Source organism: Patagioenas fasciata, chromosome 9, assembly GCF_037038585.1.
Source record: "Patagioenas fasciata isolate bPatFas1 chromosome 9, bPatFas1.hap1, whole genome shotgun sequence".
In the NCBI taxonomy this organism is placed as follows: Eukaryota; Metazoa; Chordata; class Aves; order Columbiformes; family Columbidae; genus Patagioenas; species Patagioenas fasciata.
Window position 1 is genome coordinate 13,065,140 of NC_092528.1, and position 16,691 is coordinate 13,081,830.

The window sequence follows — 16,691 nt, forward strand, 5'->3', positions numbered from 1 at the left end:
GATAGGATTGTTTTGAATATAAAGTTATGCAAATAGGAAACATATTGCCTGAAACATGTGAAATGCAATGCATAGTAACCAGAAAAAGTAAAATCAGGCAGTCGGATCCTTACTTGGATCTTCTGAGCCTAGCTACTTTGGCACCATGCAGCTAAGTCCTTTTTACATGAACTGAAGGTTTGGCCCAGATGTGAGTACAGCTACGGTGTGACTGTTCTTAGGCAGTACTGGAAACCTATGATGACCAGTAAAACTGTCGGTCTACATTTACAGTTTCTTTCTTGCCTTTTTTTTTTTTTTTAATTTAATTGTGCTTTCTTCTCTCTCTTCCCAACAGAATTCCTTTAACCCCAACTGAAACACAGACTGTGATCCACAGTGCATCTGTACAGCCAGTCAGAACTACAGGACTTGCTGTATATTCAATAAGTTATCCCTGATTTAAAGCAAATGACATTTATGAGGCAGTTCTTCCAGGATAGCAGTAAAGCTTTGCAGAGCTGCAAGAAAGTTAAACATACAGAATTCTTCTACCTTTCCTTTGGATTTGGCACTCACTAGTCTACCATGTCAGTGAAAATCTCCACCAGTACAGAGAGTTCCTATAGGCTCTGTAAATTAAGGAAAGCGTCAAGCGTTGTGAAATGAACAGGAAGAAACTGGGAGAAATTACTGGTCCTCACTGCAGCTTCCTTGGAGCTCTGGCTGAAAGGCTGAGCACACCACAGAGGACCACCTGAAGCACAAATGTGAATGTTCAAACCTGATTTGACTGGATCAGTACCAAGACAACAGCTGCTAATAAAGCCATGGTACTTGTCTTGCAGCCTGGCCACTGCTGGAGCTGATCTCGCTTGGCTGAAAGGGAATTCACAAGTGTGACCAACTCAGGTTAACTCTGCAGTGAAGGTTTATATCCACGTATAGCAAAATCATATGAAGAAATGAACACAGCTTCTCTGTGTGAATACCATGGTATACAGGCACTAAAGGAAGTTAACAAATTTATGCCAGTAAGTTGTTTTAATTAATAAAGAAGATAGAAAAGTTAAAGATGAGGCTGTAGCACACAAATCAGACTAAATTTATCCACCCATCAGGTAGCTGAGAGGAGCAACAAATGAATGTGCGCGGCAATGAAAGTAAACAATAACAGTCAGTTCAAAGGAAGCTTGGATCCATGTTTGTGGAAGAAACCAGAAGCCACAGCCACGAAATGAACTTGTTAGTTCACAATGGTGATGGATTGGTTGATTAAATTTTTTCAGGGTTAATAAGGGCAGGCCTCAAAGGGTCCATAAGCTTCTTTCATCTTGTATTCGCTCTCCTGGTATGTAAACTAACAACATTGAATAGTCAAAGCAACACAGGAGAGAGAAGAAAAACAGAAAACAACAAATGACCAACCAACAACAAAAAACCCAACACACAAAAAAGCCTACACACACCCCACAAAACACACAACAAAAAACTGCAATGAGGCTCATTGGTTCCTCCATAGCTGCTTTCCCTTGTCATAAGGTTGATGTGATATGCTGTGGATTCTTCAGCAAAGCCTGAATGCACAACAGTGAAGGGCAAAGTGTTCAGTTTTGACCTAGGCACATTTGGGTGGTATAATGATGAAAGACAAGAAGTAAAACTTAAAATGAAAAGTAAGGAGACAACTGAGAAATATAAAAACCTAAGGTCTTCACCTTTCTCCCCTCTTTTCTGAGTAATGAAAAAACAAGTCACAAAGAACATGACACCATTCAAAAGAAACATGCCCCACAGCGCGTTAGGGGAATCAATATATTTTACTGAAGTCTTGCCTGACTGTAAATGGACAGAGTGTGAAATCAAAGCAGAACTGCAGCAGAAGATTCTCAAGAGGGCAAAATGGCAGAATATACAGAAATCACTTGTCCAAGAGTGATCAAACACCCTGGAATTCAGACCTTCAGGAAGATGCAGATCCTTGTATCCTCCTGGGAAGCAAGTCTGCAGTAACTGTGAAAAAGATCAGCGCAAGCAGCCTTCAGACAGGTGAAAACTAGCAGAAGACATACATCCTTCTGGCACTGAGAGTGAAAGGAAAACAGGCAGGAAAGCAAAAGGGCTGAAATTTCTCTATTGTACGAAGGTAGTAGCAGGTGGTAGGAACTAGTCAGATACTTAGATCATAAAGAACTAGACTCTGTGCTGATTTTCAGGGAGAGAGGCACTGTATATTGGTCTTCAGTGGCAGAATTTGCACATAAATTAAAGATCGAAGCCCAGTCAGTGTAAACAAAACTTCTGTAACCGAAACCAACTGCAAGCCTGTGTAACATAAATGGACTAAACAGATTACATGGCTCATAGCAAGTGTGAAGCTGGAAGGATTTTCAGAGGTCCATCCCCAGCTCTGGTCTACCCAGAGATTATCTAGTGTATTCTTAAGAGACTCCAGAGAAGCAGATCTTTAAGTCTTCCTCTGTTGGCTGAACTATTCCTTGTATTGGGAAGTTTTTCAGAGTATGTAAATCTTTCTATTAAAAATCAAAGTGTAATAAAACTTTACATTCAAAGCAGCCCAAAATTTTACAACTATGATCCATTCACCCAATCAGCGGTTACACTTTGCATTGTAACAGGTAGCTCTAAGTCTTAAAAAAAAAAAAAAAAAAAAAAGTTCTGTTAAAAGTAACTAGATTCAGTGGCCACACTTCTGCAGTTGACTCCAATTTTCTGTAACAAGGAAAGTGTTCCTGGAAATACAATTCTTATTGTTACTTAATGTTGATGAGTTACCCAACCAAAACTAATTAGTTCTAGAATGGAAAAGTTGTATATGTAGGTTAGGCACGGTCTCTGGAAAAAACACTGGTATGGATCAGCCCTCCTTTGTGCAATAAATGCAGGAAAGGCAGATAGTCTATTTTTGAAGTTCAAAAAGTCTGTCTGGTTACTACTGCATCTCCACCCTTGCACTCTATATGAATACAAGGAGGGCAGTGTAATCGCAATTATTTTTAAAATAGCAAGCAGCAAGAACAAAACAACTACTTCCCAATTTTAGAACAGCCTTTGAATTGTTTATGAAATGTAGGTCATTCCAACTTGTCTTTACTTGGCCTAAGCACCACAGGGCTGATCTGCTGAAGTGATTTGTGTCATCAGGTAACAACAGCCACTTTGGACTGTCTTCTGCTTTGGCCTTGACCACACTGTGGACTCAGTCCTATTTGAACAAAACTAATCATGTGTTTAAGATACTCTGCAGTTTGCTAAATTACAGTGGAATGAAGAGGCATGAAACTAGGCAACAGCTAGTGGATATTTAACAAACTATTCTCCTGTATTAAAGATGCATTGTCAGCTCTCAAGAACCAAGCACATGCAAACCAGTGTTCCAGATCTTAGAAGACAAAACCTGACTGTATTCCTTAATTCCACAAGCAATTACTATGTTGATTCAGTTTAGTATATAAAGGGATGGATTATGACTATGAAGCAATCTTAGACAAAAATAATCTGCTCTTTTAATTGTTACATACTACTGCTTACTTTTTCATATATAGAATTCCTTTTTATCAAGTTGATGAAATGAAGTAAAGAGATGTTAACCTAACTGATTAGTGGGCAGAGACACCCCAGAAGCTGATACACCAATCTTAAAAAAAATGGTTAAACAAGTAGAGTTTAAACACTTTCAGGAACACTCACAGTTCATTTCATTAACCACAGAGGGTACCTAACCTGAGTAGTTTTGACTGCTAAGTGCAGAGCAGATGAAGCCCCATCCTAATCAAAGGAAAAAGGAAAAAAAATAATATATTTTTTAAAGACTCAAAACCTACACACAGATTGAGTGAAAATTTTCTTGGAAAGCCCAGAAGCTGTAGCTCAGTCATCAGGATGATGATCAGGTTATTTTCTTCTTTGTTCCAGCAATTCAGAGATGCTTTAATTTGGAACAATTTCTTCTACATTGTATGTAAAAAATCACCATGGAAACTGCAAGAAGACATTTTATAAATGGCAAAACTTGCTACAGGCAAAGTCACCCATTTGCAGCCTAACCCCATCCAGGGATAACCAAACCCCAGAGGGAGATGTGATTCAAGAAGTTCTGAGTCAAACTATTGTTATGGTTATTTTCTCTTGCCCAAAATTTTCCATTTGTGGGTTGTCCATTTTTTCAGCAGGCTTGAAAGGTATTGTTTTCATGGCAACTTTTTGCAGGGGTTGGGAAAGGGACACTCTTACCAGCTCTCACTAGAAGGAAGGAAAGAGAAGAAGAAAAAAGAACAAATGGCCAAAAAATCTAGACAAGTTTAGCTAAATTTAAACACAGTTGAATTATATTACATCACTGAAACACTGAGAATTGTTCATCAAAGCACAACCATGAGAGATTCCTGAAGCCACAGTTCTGTGTCTTTAAACACAGATTCCAACATGAAGCACCAAAACTATTTGAAGTAGGGGTGAACACAAATTTAGAGTCCCTGAGGTTCACATTTCATCCAGCAATACCATGTAATGGAGGAACATTAGATCTGAAACGTGCAAACAAGGGTAACATCCAAGTGGAGAAAACTGATGATGAACAGACATTACAGAAACAAATCCTTTTGCATCAGGAACTAATGGGATGCAAGCAGAGAAAGAGGTCTGCATATCCAACCGGCATTAAACTTGGAAGAATTTGAAGACTTTTGGAAAACGCTGAGTGTCTAAACCTGAGCACAAAACTAATTGAAGAAATTTAATTTAAGAAGTTCAAACAAACAAAGCACAGACTCTCCATATTTTTAATTTGTGTAAATGCAGAAAAACACCGTGAAATTAATCTGTTCTGCACTGGGTGGTACCCACGTCCCCAGAGCTTTAAGCACTTTATGACCAGTCTTTCTGTAAATTATAGAAATTCAGCTCACAGTTGGCTGACAGGTGTCCTGTTTACTGATTCAAAAAGGATTTTCAGATGTAAGTTTAAAAAAAAAAAAAAAGGAAGGAAGGGAGAAATAAAGGATGGATGTATTTTTTTAATAAAAACCAGCAACAATTACCTTCTAGCAATGGTGAAATATGATTCAGATTTGATTTACTTTTATTTTTCTATAGATTCCTGCAAAAGCAAATACAATCCTTTTTTCTCAAAAACATTATGTGATGTTTCATTTTCTTTCCTCAAAGGCCATATACAGACCTATATAAAATAATTAAATTCGATGGAAGTAAAGGAAATTTCTTACACATGCATATAAGGAACACTGGGCAGATCCTTAGCTGGTGTAAACTGATGAAGAAACATTGGCTTCAGGAAAAGGAGACTGATTTGTAGTAGGCATGGGTTTGAGCAAAAGAGATACCCCTACTAAAATAATAGTAGACATATACCTTTAATAAATTTATTTTAGACTATTCCCTATAGTAGGTATTTATACAGGAAGGCATTTTCAATCTATGCTGATGAAATCTAGTGGTCAGCAAGAGATCTGGTACACAAAACTCATGGATCAAATTCCTCCCTCAGTCACACTCCATTAGCTGAAATGATTAATGTTCTGGATTTGAAACCCTCATGTTATCTGGCACACATAATCCTACATCTCATCCCTTTAATAAGTACCAAATATTTCAGGGGAAAAAAAAAAAAAGTACAAGAAATGCAAAATTTATATTAATTGCAACATGATAGAATCAGACAGAGATGACCTCTCTAACTCACACTGTCCATTCCAGTAGAAGTGTTGAAAGTTTAAAGAAAAAAAAAAAAAAGAAAGAAAAAGAAATAATTCAAAAGCACTTTATCAGATTAAACAAATGAAACTGACACAGTCCCCTCTCAGCTATCGCATGGCTCCATTGACTGCAGGGGAGTCTGGAAAATAACCAGATGATAATAAGAAATCATGTTAACCAAGTCCAGTTGGTTAACTGATTAATCAGGATAACCAGTCCAAGTTTCATCAAGGTGGCAACGAGAGCAAAGACTGCTGCGGCACTCCTACAGCTGTGTTCTCCTAGCAGTGAGCTGCTCAGTTCAAAAGCAGTAAACAGTGTTTAAATCCTCAGTTGCTGTTCACATTTACTGTAGGCTGTACAACTTAGACACTGTGATTGCACATAAAGGACATTCATACACATGACACTGAAACAGTCACAAAGCACTGGATTCCCAAGTAAGTCACGTGTTAAGAGCAGCCTCACAAGCTTCACTTCCCGAGACATGCTGTTGCCAACCCAGCTCCAACGGATCAAGATAAAAAGAATAAAAAGAAACTCTTACACCTGTAAAATGTGAGCTGCAATCCCACAATCAGTGGGATAAGCTTCCATTCCAGCTTGGTGGTATTGATGAGGAGAGAGGCAGGTAGAGGAAGCCCAAGTCTGGAGGTGATCTCAGCTGTGGACTCACACAGAATCCTGGCAAATGCACAGGGAAGCCATAACAGCACTACAATCAGATCTGAAAGAAATACTCAACATTTTCAAAGATCTCTGTATTCCAAACACAGGAGTACCTGAACGTACTCAAATCTGTGAAAAGATAACTAACCAGCAGAACTGTAGAAGCTCGGAACTGCCCATGGTCACACACATAAGAGGCAAAAGGTCCCATCCAGTCAAAACATCTCTTTTCAGTGTATATATTTACACAATTTTAATCATGACTCATGCCAGGACATAAACACAAGCAAAAGAGAAATTCATTTGTTTAAATTGTTTTTAAAAGGAGCAAGAACACAATACAGGCGTTGGGATTTTTATGCTTCCTCCCAGTGTGATTGTGTCAGACACAAATCATAATACCTGTACGATGCTTCCCTTTCATCCTGTCAGTGTCCAGCTGTTGAATTCTCTTGAGCAAAAGGAAATTTGTTTTCTCCATGAGACAATGGTGTAATTCAGAGCTGGCGCATCATTCTCTCGGTAATTTTTGCTCATAAGCTTAAATGACCAAACATGTTCCAAACAGCACAACATTGTTTTAGGTGGCATGGCTTTCTGAAATGAGGAACATTTCATTTTGTGCAGTTGACTGCAGTCAAACAGTTTCAGGAATGAGAGGCTGGAGAACTTTCATTTGCTGAGATTCTTTTGATGCAGAGTTACTTGCTTGCTTTTTTATTAAACCCATTAGTGTATCTCTCTCTATATATACATATATTTAGAATAGCTATGTTTAACAATGCAGGTAAAAGCATGTCACATGCAGCAGGATACAGATAACTTTTAAAGTATCATTTTAAATGTCAATCATGAAAACAATCAAAATACTGATATAAAGGTTTAATGAAAAGAGCTTTATCTGTATACTAGCAGGGATATATTTAAGTTTAGGACCTACCTAGAGAAGTAGATTAGGAAGTTGTGTGGGCTGTGTTCCCAAGCTGATGTCAATATAAGGCTAGAGAAAAAAGATCGTTTATATCCTCTACATCCTAATCTTGTAGGCAATGAAACAAAAGCTCTGTACACACACAAAAGGATGTAGGATCAAAACACACAGATGAAAGTTAGGGGAAAAAAAAAAAAAACAAACACAAAAAGCCCCACAACCAAACCAACAAGTTACTTGAGAGTGCAACTGGGGTCAAAACAGATTCCATTTTACTCACGATTCCAGGGCTGAAGGCAGACTTCACAATTCAGCAGGGCAGTTTTCTTTAAATGATGACGAAGTGAGAATTGTCATTTTCTAGAGAGCTCTGGTGAAAGCCAGGAATGCTGCCAGGCTCATGACCTTATTGCTGAGAGCAGATCACACCCTCTGCCCAGAGCCCAGCAGGATTAGCATTGATAAGCAAACATGAGAGAACCCAAGAGAGGCTCTGACAGTGCCACCCCGGTGCAATTAACTCATTCCCTCAAAATACAACACTTCAGATGTATCTGCAAATACCAGGGAGACAGAAGAAAGAGGAGACAGAAAACACTTCATCAAAACTTCTGACTATATACCTTCAATAAAGTCACTACATGACCAAATCATTTATCTGATTATCTAATGCTTCCATGCATCAAAAAGTTTCATAGTTGTATTAGATTTCTTCAATAAAAATGGAAATAAATCTTTAAGTAAAGACATTTTATTAAAGGGAGGAAAAAAAAAAACACTCACACACACAATAGTAGAGTCTTAGCATTATGCCAAACAGATTTTTTTTTTTCTATTTCCTCCCACTAAAAAAAGTGGGAATGTGGAATTCATTTGTTTGTCAAAGTCACCGTGGACCACAAATCTTAGAGGTTTTGCTGAAGCGGGGATCGTGCTCAGCACCTTAGGAGACCAGGGTCTGTTTCAACAGTCCTTTGCCCCTACGATCATGCCCTTTACAAATCACTGACATGTCTCTGTCTGTAAAATCCTCTGTACCTCTGTGCCTGATTCTCTCATAATGATCCTGGGTAGTCACACCATGTATTAAATATAAGTTTAAAAGTATAACCACACTGATACGGCTCAGTGACTCAAGGCAAAAAGTGATCACTATAAGCTTTTGACAGTTGTGCCAACAAAACGCAGCCAATATGAGTCCTCTTCAGGACACACAAGGTGGAAGTGATGCCATCAGCATGCAATGGTTGCCACTAGCCGAGGAGAGTTTCTCTAGGACAGCAAACAAGGACATGTTGGGTCTGACCACAGGCTTCTAAACGAGCAAAAAAAATTTCAATTTTCTTTTGGATTATTGAACATACGTTGAGTATCTTCTTATACATACTAGGATACCTAGCTACGTAACCTCAGTTGTCACAATCTTTTATCTTTTTGTTAATTTTATGACCTCTTCAGTTCTCCTTCTGCTTGCAGGATGAAAGCAAATCTACAGAGGGGAAGGGTCACTGCCAAAGGTTGTCTATATTTAATGCAGTTTCATGTGCTGGGTCACGTAGCATTCCCAGGCTGAAAAGACAGCTCTGTTGCTGGGACTTGAAAAAACAAGATGAAGGTAGTGTACAGTCACACTACAAGCAGCTGTCAATCAGCTCTTACTGTGCTGTCCAATATTTTCAGAACAACTAGAAAAGATGGGAAGTTTCCTCTAAGTGTGCCATTCTGTTATGGGGGGGAAAAAAGGTCTTTGAAGGGTTCACATTCATTTCAGTAGAAACAAACCCACAAGATTCATTTATTCCCAGTAGTATGAGCTCTGTTAATTCCCTAAGCTTATTTACATGGCAAAGGATTTGCTATTGCACATTCCATATCAAAAAGAAAAAAGAGTCCGCCTATTTCAACTGCTTAAGTTTGTAGTACATATTACTGTACTTACTGAGGTTCCAAGTTAGGGAACCATGCTTGCTCAGGAAAACATGACAGCATGCATTTAATTTTAAGCATGTGCTTTCCAAGTCCTCCTGCACTCATACACACAACTGACAAAATACTTCAGCATAGACTGGAGTGCTCCTCTGAATCCGGGCCAGAGGATAGTCTAACAATTCCATAAAGTCATTGTAGATGTTCCTCCAAGGAGAAAAATATTTTCTATCAAAATCTCAGGCGCCGTCTATACGTGCAAGTATGTCACAAATGAAGAGACAAAGGTTTGCAGCAGCTGGCATGCAAATTAGAGAGAGAAGGTAAAGACATGTATAGCATCAGGCCTGCTTTAATTCAGGCACACTTAATTTTTCTGGAATGCAATAGCGGTCACTGCCATGATGTTTTCCATGCATGAATAACTTAATGTCTACAGCTGCCTAGAGGCTCCAGGAAAGCTTGGTCATATACAATATGCATTTTAGACTCCTCATGGAAGCAGAAAGCTGAGTTTGTAGAGATCAGAGCTGTAAATAATCAAAATGGACCTGTAATGTAAGATTCAGTTCTAGACATGATGCATGTACCAGCAAACACCAGAACTTATGCAGCCAAATCAGCTTACTCCAGATTTACAATAGAATCAGGAGAGTTCAAAATATCTACCGTTTTAGTAGTCCTGCTTATCTGTCATAGTCTGTCATTCTCTGAATGCCAAAAGTAACAAACTAAGAGACATACGCACATGTGTGTATACACACGCATGTATAAAATTAGAGAACAAGCTAATATTTATCAGTAGGTGTTTAATCAGAAGTAGACTTCTCACAGACCAGGTTGAGAAAGCTACAGTATTCATTCACAAAGGGTAAGTGGAAACTGCAACACACCTGTATTTCAGTGAAGCCTTCGACAATTTTGAGATACTCAAACTAAATTCCAAGTGGATTCCTCCCCAAAAAAAAAAAAAAAAACCTCCACACACCAGGTGCAATGCATTACAGAGAGTCACAATAATTAGCCAAAGAGGCAAGGGAAGTAAAGCAGAATCCCTGATCTACTTTTTTTAAGCATGTTTCTTAATAGCAAGGAAGAAGGAGCAAAAAGCTGCTTACTAAGATCACCGGATGAATAATATTAATTCAAACACAAGTAGAGAGAAAAACACATTCACCAAAAAAAAATAATAATAATAATAACCCCTCTCTTCTTGTGATGCTAAATGTTCTAAAATTAAAGGCACTTAGTAACATACAGAACTGAGTCTTGCAGGTGCAAACACCCTCTCCAGTTCCTGCAGTGTCACAGCCCCTTGCCTTGGCTCAGTCCCTGTTGTGGTACTTTGTACTGCCCTCCCACTTTCTCCAGGGTTTAGTCTGGAGCCGACTGAGCACCTCAGAGATGTAAATCATACTTCAGAGCCCAGGGCTCACCATGAATGGGGTTATTTTGGCTCTCCTATTCCCATTTCACAGCCCACATGCAGAAAGCCAGAAGTGGCTATAAAGGGGACTGACAAAGTTACAGATCACAGGCCTCTGTGAGCTCTGGAAGCAGTGTACAGATACTAGTTTCACACATAGAAGAAAGAAAATGAGGTGGACAATTCTTACATTACAAGCAACACGTCAACTGTCTCCGCAACTTCACATCATAGCGTGTACGCCATTTAGCCCTCTCCTCTCCACCCTTAGCTGCTTCCATTTCCAATGCAGGCAGCCAAGGCATCATGCTATGGAGAGATCAAAATTTACAGTGCCTTGTCATGTTACCTTCTGTTCAGAGAAAAAGATGCATCTTTTGCCCCTTATTGTCTCCTCCCACCAGTTTGTCTGATAGAGATCTTGCTTGTCATCCAGAGCAGGCATTCAACTCCCAAGGCCACATACAGGGTTTGTCCCACATCTCCAAACCTTAAACTTTTCTTACACTAACTAGTTCACCATTTTGGGTGCCAGGAGGTGCAAATCAATGTAGCTGCACTGAAGCTGCAGAGCCACTATCATGGCTGAAGATACACCAGTCATGCTGTAATATCGAGTCCCTTCTCATTTGTGAGTAATAAGCAAGATGGCCTGAGCAGGGACAAATGGGCTTTGACACACAGAAGAAAGACTAATGATGTCACCAATGTGCCCTGTGGCTAACATTTACAAAGAGACATTTTTACTGGTGCGTGGAGATAGGATAGCAAAAAGCCTGGTCTTGTTGGCATACATACACATGCACACACACAGGCGCACACTGTGCACAATTGTTTGAAGAGCTTGCGGTCTTGTTGTTAAATGAGTTGTGAATGTTTCCAAAAAGTCTAAACATTAGACAATGGCAGCACATTGCTAAAGAATGTTTAAGGGATTTAGGCTGATCTGATAATTGCCTGGTAAGACAAAAGCAGAAACAGCTTACAGAAATAAAGGACATGGGTTGGAATGAATTTTTTTTTTTTAAATTATCTTTAATTTTTAAGATGGCATGACTTACATTGCACAGCATCGAACAACACCGACCACAAGACAAAAATAGAAAGGATCTTCTGTCAGGACAGCAAATCCACATTTACACACCCTTTCAGAGGACAGACATCCAGAACTTCACATTCAAAGGAATAAGTCTCCCCACTTGCTTTGAGTCATTACAAAACATCCAACCAAGAGCGATTTTCCTTTCATATACTCCAGTCAGGAGTCTGATGTGAACACTGATGACTTGAACTTTCATTTTTTTCACCCTAAACTTTCTAGATGAAGCAGCCAAGACACGTATAACATAGACGAAACACTGATTCGTGTAAAAACTGCAACTCTGGTCTTGTTTCTGTAGTCAAAACCATTTAAATTGGAATTGGATGAATCCAGCAAAAATACATCTGTGAACATTTTCTGGCTTGTTAAAACGCTTACATTCATACACGTCCACATCAGTATTCTGCACATATCCCACTCCCACGTTTAGACAAAAGGAGTGGCCTCCAGCTCAGATGTTCCCTGACCAACAAATCCTTAAGGCTGGGCAAATACAACTGAGAAGTTATCACCTTATTCTCATTATCTTCCTTTGGGACAGCTATCAGAGACAGAGCACTAAAATCTGAGCCAACATGACTATTTCTACAAACATTGACGCTGGTAAGAGGGATGCAAATTTTAGTTTTACGAGAAGAGGGTTATGTATAACATCGACCCCCCACCCCGGCTCGCACACACGCCAGAAACACTTAACACATCCCATCAGGAAACAGCAACAACAACATCTGATTGCTCAGCGCAGGCTGAATACATATAAAAACTTTTTCTAAATATTGAAAGAATTAAAAATCTACACATCCCCAAAATAGTCAATATGTAATCATGAAGACTACATGCTTAAGAAAAATCAAATTCTTAACATTATAATTCCACTAGCAGAAAAACAAATGTTAATACATTCATGAAAATTTATTTACTTTGTTTTCATATGCATACTACAGAAAAATCAGAGTCTACCTACCACCTGAAAACAATTACTGTGCTCAGATAGCCCTCTGAGCCACAACTGGATCTGTAATGCAGATACATGTAACGTATCAAAGCAGTTCTATAACAAATAAAGACCATAAATTGAGAGACCCCAGATAAGGCGGCAAACAAATGAAAGTCTCAGAAGACTACACACATGTGCTATCACAAAACAGTGTGTCATATCACATGCATAACATCACAAAGCAAAAGGCACTGTTCTTTTATATTAAGCACAACAATATGTTCTATGTCAGAACTATTATTTTATTTAATACTTGTTCTATTAAGCAGAAGAGGAATAAATCAGATGCCAACCACTAGGACTGAAATACATATTTCAGTGTGAAACTGGCAAAGAACATATACATATAAGAGAGGCAAAAGGCAAGGACTCCAAATTCACTGAATACACAACCTGTTTTTCCACTAGATGCATTTTAATTACATTTTGCAGATGTTTTTTTGAATCTTTTTCCATAGCATGTGAAATTAATTTTTGAGAGGAGGGAATGCAAGAGGAGCTTTTCTATAGTTACATGTTAAAGAGTTTTTGCTGGTCTAGGCATGGTAAAATGTGTTCTGCTGTTCAAGGGAGGCACTTTCAGGGGCACTATGCACCAGTTTCCAGGTCTGAACAACTCGGTAGCAACAGCATTCCCCTGGAGTGCGTATGAGCACACAAACTAGTCGATATAGGATGAATTCCCATTCTTGTTCCACCAAACTGGAAGCGAAAGCTAAAAATGGCCACTTTTCACTGCCATTTCAAAGTTTACAAGATTTCTCCATTATTTAGAAAAGTTACATTCCAGCAACAAATGGATTACAAGAAAAAAGAAAAACTTCTCTTTCCATTACCTATTTTAAGCAATTCTTTGATTTATTGTGAGGGGGACAGCCGAACAAGATAAATGTGTAGATCTTCACTTGAGATGTAGACAGCAGAGACTGTGCTGTGCATTTTGCAGAGTATTTTACTTTAAAGAGTTCAAAGAATACTTTCTTCTTCAAAGTCAAATTTCACCACCACCGGTCGGGTCATATTCCACTTCTTATTTCGATTCCTATCCTCGATGAACTCCTGGTAAGGATCTTTCTTTGAAATAGCTTTCTTCGAGCGTACATAACCAAAAAAGACAGTTAATGCCAGGAAAGAGTAAAACAACATGACAAAGAGGATGAAGAAATAGGCGTTGTCATATGGTTTGTATTGTGGCTCTTTTTGTTCCGTAGCATTTTTCCTTGTGTCCAGGTTCCTTTCCAGAAGTTGCAGAACACATTGTGAGATGAGAGAAGCTAAAGCTGTTTGGTTCATGTTGAGGAATTAAAAAACATGTCAGAAAACACAGAGAGGAGCGAGCATCTAGGGGCCCCAAGCGATGCTTCATTGAAGAGGGAATCTATCCACTGGCTTTAAGAGAAGTTGGATCTGGCCTGTGATCATTTCCTCTTTTGGTAAGGAATGCTGTTATTGGGTCTCAGTCATTTGATAATGAGGCATTTGGCTGATAAGCCTGCCTTGCCTGTGAAGTCTATTAATAAGAACAATAATGGAACAATAACAAGTCTCTGAGACATGCATCTGCCAGGCAGTTTTAAATGTGCGATTCTGGCAACAAATCTGCTCAGGTCACTATGTGAAAGAATTTTAGAAGCACCAGTGTGATGTGGTAGGGTTGCAGGGGGGAAGGCGGAAAACTAAATAAAATAAAAATGAAAAAAAAAAGAAAAAAAAAATCACACCTTCAAGTGAAGGAAGGAGCTGAAGTCCATCTCTGAATTGAAGCATGTAAACAATCTCGCGCATTTTCTAACAAGCATCTTTTCATGCCATTCTCAGGTGCTTTTCTCTCAGCATTACAGCTGGCAGGCTGTGTAAGGGGACAAGCCCAGAGTCTGATGCCTTTCCAAAAGGTCACTAGAGAAAGGCCATCAAAATACATTGCCTGTGGAGCAAACCAGCACTCAGGGTAAGAGAGGCTTGTTGAATACTGATACGGCATTTCAGTCAGTTGCTTTCTATAAGTTAAACATGAAAACGTAAATTACAAGTCAAATGTGACAGCCTCAAAGCTTAAGTGGGAAGGTGGATGTTTTAATGTGTCTGTGTATTAGGACTGGTAGTCTGTAGCTGCATGCTGCCACAAATACACACCCCACTGGAAATGCGCAAGAGACTAATAACCAAACTGAAAAAATCTGCCTATAAATTCATTCTGAAAAATGAAACCCTTGACTGCCACTGACAAGTGGACTACACTGAATATTTTTCAGACAAGGAGCATGGGGGTTAAGTCTTCTGCAGTGCAGTTTGTCAGAGGTCATGTCTACTTGCATGATAATAGCAGAGCGGTGCTCGGGGATTCCTGCTTCCTATTGTGTTTTACAGGCTAGGTCACTCTAAAGTAAATTGTTGTTCTACAAAGCAGTGAAACCTTATCTCACTACAGAAAAAAAAGTGCTTACTGCCACAAACGACAATGCCAGCTGTTTCTTTCTGTGATCTGAATTCTGGGGAGTAAGCGCCATGACTTTGAAGTGGAGAGCACATCACCCAACAAGCAGTTTGCCAACTCTGCACTGTTTCTTTAGGCCTGACCCCCTGAACTGATTGTATGATGACTAATTCACATGCTAAGATTGCAGTATATCGGTATCACTAAACAGCCTGCATTTGTCATTAAGGGTTTCTTGTAAAAAGAAAGATGAAAGTGAAGTCTGTAATTTTATATGAGCAGAAGACTATGGCATAAGTACATTTAGAATATGTAACTTCTAGAAGAAATGTTCAGCTCTGCATTTTAACTATTTGTTTTAAAATCAGCCTTTAAAAGAAAAAAAAAAAATCTCATAAAAAGCAATGCCAAATCCTGTTCTTGGTTAAGGTCAAGTTATGGAAGAGATCTTATTCACCTGTTCTTGTGGGTAAAGAAGAACAGATTCTGAGGACCTAATATTGTTTTGAGGAGAGAGGAAAAAGGCTTGATCGTCAGTTTAAATACAAATAAAATCCATTCCTTGAACTAGTATAAAATCTTCAGAGGAACTATGCCCAATTTATATTCATGTAACTGGAAAAGGATTTTCATTTAGGTTTTGCAACTTTTCCAGAACTCTGTAAACTCTTACTGTTTGTTTTTTAAAGAAGTTTCTTCAGTAAAAAGAGCATGTGATTCTACGTAAATTAAATTGAAGATGTGCTAATCCCTGTAAATTTCTTGCCAGCTTGAGATACACATGACCTCTGTCGGCAAAGTTTCTCAAGCATTTTGGTATGGGCAAAATAAATAAAAAAAGGGGAGGTGGGATAGGACACCACAAATGAGCAGAGAAACAAGCAACAAAAATTACACCAGTGAAGTCAGTGACAGCTTTGGGTATGCCATGAACAAATAGTGCTGTGCTTACTTCACCATGCCTCTGAGCACAGAGCTACAACACCCTGCTTCTTGAGATGAACAGTCGTTATTTCTTAAAGTGAACTGATAGCCTCACATTTCTAAGCAGTTTTTAAATGCTTCTTAATGAAAGGCACACGAAGCTTTATACTTTCTTTCCTCACCTTTCAGACAGTCAGATCCACATCAGCCTAAGCCTGGAAGCTGAATGACTGTGTTAGCACTATGCCACACTTGTCAACACATGGGTTTCATCATACAGTTACCTCGCAAACTCAGAATCCACACACAACAAACTCAGCTCTACCCCTTCTTTTCCAGATATACCCTGAGATATCCAGGTCTCCCAACAGCAGGAGCTACTCTAGGCCAAAGTAAGCCACCTTTAACATAACTCATATGACATTTCACCAATTTCCACATGACTACTCATGGAATAATCTCCACACCACCTGAAAAAGGATGACGTTCAAAGGAAGATTTGTAGCCTTAATGCTGCCTATTATTGGGAGATTTAAAGGTTTTGCATACACATGTAGAAGAAAACCA

General features: G+C 38.9%; 1 long non-coding RNA gene across 1 annotated transcript in view; it reads right to left on the reverse strand.

Annotated features, from left to right (window-relative positions):
• Positions 1 to 14,163, reverse strand: part of LOC139828628 (uncharacterized) — a 124,839-nt gene extending 110,676 nt beyond the window's left edge. Inside the window, exon 1 of the long non-coding RNA XR_011740476.1 lies at positions 7,596 to 14,163. This is a non-coding gene — a long non-coding RNA (uncharacterized lncRNA). The remainder of the gene's footprint in view (positions 1 to 7,595) is intronic.
• Positions 14,164 to 16,691: the final 2,528 nt, after the last annotated feature.